The sequence below is a fragment of the Sprattus sprattus genome (genome assembly GCF_963457725.1).
Source record: "Sprattus sprattus genome assembly, chromosome: 10".
In the NCBI taxonomy this organism is placed as follows: Eukaryota; Metazoa; Chordata; class Actinopteri; order Clupeiformes; family Clupeidae; genus Sprattus; species Sprattus sprattus.
The window spans coordinates 29,695,864-29,700,203 of record NC_137908.1 but is presented as its reverse complement, the minus strand read 5'-3'; positions in this window follow the sequence as shown (position 1 = coordinate 29,700,203).

Below are 4,340 nucleotides of genomic sequence, written 5' to 3'. Positions count from 1 at the left end.
AAGACCTTTTTGTGCAGATCATGCTTTCAGGAATATAGCACATGAACATAATTCCTTTTGTATTTTAGCAAGACACTGATGGCTATGAAAGTTCAAGCAGCCGTTCCTTTTGTGGACTGAATTCCTTCTGTAACTTGCTGACTCACAGAATGTAGAGGACCAAAGATCTTTCGTGCCCATTATACTTCCCCTAGTTCAGTTCAATGGCATGGAATGATCATAGTGTAACACATTATGTATTTCCTGTATCCATGTATTTCCAAAAGTATCAATGTTTGCCTAAGATATCTGTTATGTGACAGATTTCTTTTGTCTATGAAATGCGTTTATTTTGTCCACAAAATGAGAAGTGCATTCAGCCTGTTGTCCACAAAATGAAAGGCACAACAGCCAATTCAGTGCATGACATGAATGATCAGGTTTTTTTCTGTGCACGAAATGCTCTTGTCAATATTCTGTCAACACAATGTTAACACTTCTGTGTTTTTCGTGGTCAAATGGCATTTCAGTGTTCCACAGTTTCATAATCAATTAATTAATGTTGTAGCACAAATGCATTCCATTTACGGAAAAAGGTCTGTTCCACTTGGCGCCCCCATAGTAAAACATGTTCTCTCTCACACACACACACACACATACACATAAGCGCAGAGATAGACAGAGTACGGCACAGAGCTTTTCAAACTTTTTCCTCCAGTGAGGACCAGGGCTCGCTCACACACCAGGTGGGATTTCCTGGAAACAGCAACGCTGCTCAGACAGAACTGGTACCCCTTGAAACACAGCTCTGTGCCAGACCCAGACCAGAACTGGACCCAGCTGCTGTCTAGGAGCTGAGGGTCCCCCTTCAGGAGAAGCTCCTTCTTGCCTCACACCTCCCCAACCCCCACCTCATCACCCATCCCTATGAGTCCTGTGACACCCGCCTCCTCTCCAGCTGAGGCTCGCTGAGATCGCAGAGCTCCTCACACTTTTCCGTCTGGATGCCTGCCTCACCACCCAGAGCCGGGGAGTGTTTGAGCAAGAAGCAGGACATTTGGACAGACAGATTGGGACTGGCTGTCCCCTCTGGCTGTGTGGCTGCATCCTCCCCCCTTGCTCTCACCCCCCCACCCCCACCCCCTCCACCCAACAGAAGAGCAGCACACGGAGGAGGCCGTGAACATCCCTTTGTTGCCGGGAGGCGATGGGACCCAACGATAAGGAGTCCTTTAGGAAGGAGCAGGGAGCAGCTGGACTGCGGATGAAAGCACCTGAAAGCTCCTCCTGTCTCAGCTCCTCCTGTCTCAGCACCTCCTGTCTCAGCACCTCCTGTCTCAGCTCCTCCTGTCTCAGCACCTCCTGTCTCAGCACCTCCTGTCTCACCTCCTCCTGTCTCAACACCTCCTGTCTCACCTCCTCCTGTCTCAGCACCTCCTGTCTCAGCTCCTCCTGTCTCAGCACCTCCTGTCTCAGCACCTCCTGTCTCACCTCCTCCTGTCTCAGCACCTCCTGTCTCACCTCCTCCTGTCTCAGCTCCTCCTGTCTCAGCACCTCCTGTCTCACCTCCTCCTGTCTCAGCTCCTCCTGTCTCAGCACCTCCTGTCTCACCTCCTCCTGTCTCATCTCCTCCTGTCTAAGCTCCTTCTGTCTCAGCAGCTCCTACCGTCTCAGCTCCTCCTCCTGTCTTAGCACCTCCTGTCTCAGCTCCTCCTCCTGTCTTAGCACCTCCTCTCTCAGCTCCTCCTGTCTCAGCACCTCCTGTCTCAGCACCTCCTGTCTCAGCTCCTCCTCCTGTCTCAGCACCTCCTGTCTCACCTCCTCCTCCTGTCTCACCTCCTCCTGTCTCAGCTCCTCCTGTCTCAGCTCCTCCTGTCTCAGCACCTCCTGTCTCAGCACCTCCTGTCTCAGCTCCTCCTGTCTCAGCTCCTCCTCCTGTCTCAGCACCTCCTGTCTCACCTCCTCCTCCTGTCTCACCTCCTCCTGTCTCAGCTCCTCCTGTCTCAGCTCCTCCTGTCTCAGCACCTCCTGTCTCAGCACCTCCTGTCTCAGCACCTCCTGTCTCAGCTCCTCCTCCTGTCTCAGCACCTCCTGTCTCACCTCCTCCTCCTGTCTCACCTCCTCCTGTCTCAGCTCCTCCTGTCTCAGCTCCTCCTGTCTCAGCACCTCCTGTCTCAGCACCTCCTGTCTCAGCTCCTCCTGTCTCAGCACCTCCTGTCTCAGCACCTCCTGCCCTACCCTATCTAAAAAGATGGCCGCTGGTCTTCCTCTGTGCTGTTGGTGGACTACAGTGGCACTAGCAGGTGTTCCTGCAACTCCTTTAAAGAACAATGACATGTCAACACACTCTCAGGTGACCAACAGGGGAAAAGAGAACGAAAGTGTGTCAGCTGGACTTTTATTAAGCTTTCTCTTCCGTTTCCTGAAAACGAGATCTTCAATGAGGCATAGAGGGACTCTCATTCACGTGTGCCAATTGTCTCCAGTAAACTGTGTGCACACCCAGAGATGAGAGCAAACCGGCAGCAGCAGTAGCAGCAGCACTGGCAGCAGGTGGGCTCATCTTTCAGCCCCGCCATGTGTGGCGAGTCCTGCAGCCATGGCAGCAACCACTCACTTCCTGTGTGCCACACGCCAATGAAAGTAAACACTGTGAAGAAAATCTGAAGACACAGCCTGAAAAGGAAGAAGCTATACAGTATAATTATAAGGAGGCACAGGTATAAGCAGTGGGTATATTATATACTGTTCAGCCTATGTCGCTAGAATATATAGCTACATCTAAATATAATATATCAACAGCTTAATAATACACTCACCCTTACACCATATCAATAAGTTGTGAATATAAACTGTATATATTTGTATTTAGATTATTTATAAATGTGTGACAGGCAGAAAGAAATAGAAACAAAAAGAATGAGAGAAAGAGAGTGATGACAGGAAGGAAAGTGAGCTGCACCACTGTTTTCTGCAAAGGGCTGTTTATCGTAATTGTTTTACACGCATTTCCGTCAAAGAAAAAAAGAAAAAAGAAAAAGAAAAGGCAGGAGACATCCTCACGAGAACGCTGGCACGTTTTAAAAGGTAATGGAACACACACAAGCCATACGTCACAGAGACAACTTCCTCTTTTTTATAATGTCATGAACTGCACCAGTTTTCATTTCCTGAGGAGCCAATTTCAGACCTGACACTTTTCCTATTTGCCGAACAACAATACGAGTGTGTGTGCGCGCTGGTGTGTGTTCAAGTGTGCAAAGTAAAAACCCCCCTCTCTCATGACAGTGGAGGAAATTCAAATAAATAAAAGTGCTTTCTCTTATCCATCAAAGCCTCGACCTCTGTGGCAGATATACAGCCTTCGGTAGAAAACTGCATCACATCAACACACTTTTACAGACAATTAAAAAAAGTACAACAAATGACTTTCTCTAACAGGACATTATTTAATCATCTGCCTGTCACATATGTATATGGACACCTTGAACCCTATAAATGGTACTGAGCACAGGGTGCTTGTTTCTTTGAAATGATATCCTATTCACAGGCCTTACTAAATAAGGGTGTTGTGTTGTGTAGAGACACAGGCAACGCAGAGCTATTTGGGATGATTGTGTGAGGAGGTGTCAAGCTCGAGTAACTCAACTCAGAGAGAATACCACGTGCATCACAGACATAAAGAAACGGAGGGAGACGGGACGGTAATTCCTGCCTTAGCATTCCCAGTCTACACGTCTGTGCCTGTCTTACGTCAACAGGATGGGCACAACCAATCTGGCAACATGCTTCTGGCTGTGACCCAGTTAGTTTTTGTTTTTTTACTGCAGTGCAGCACTGACCTTGTGCATGTGTAGGGCATTCTTCAGACACACACACACAAACACACACACAGACACACACACGCACACAAACACACGGGGAGATGGCAAGACAGATATACACAGACACACGCACACATGCAAACTCACACACACACACACACATGTACACAGACACACACACACACACACATATATATACACACACACACACACACACATACACACACATATACACACACACACATACACACTTACTCATTCCCAGGCTGAGACATACTGACATTCAGAGATCAGATAGGACTACATACACATACATACACACGCACACATACACACACAGTCTTAAATATTTACAGATGCTCTCTCACCTCCACACCAACCCCCTCTCACTCCCACCCACACACCCATAAATACCAAGTTGAGCTTAAAACAATAATGGTGACAGAAATATCGCCACTCAAAGGAGATCTGCAGAAATCTGTTGACATACCCCAGGCCTACTGCAGGCCCTAAATATCCCTGCAAAGGCTGGTAATT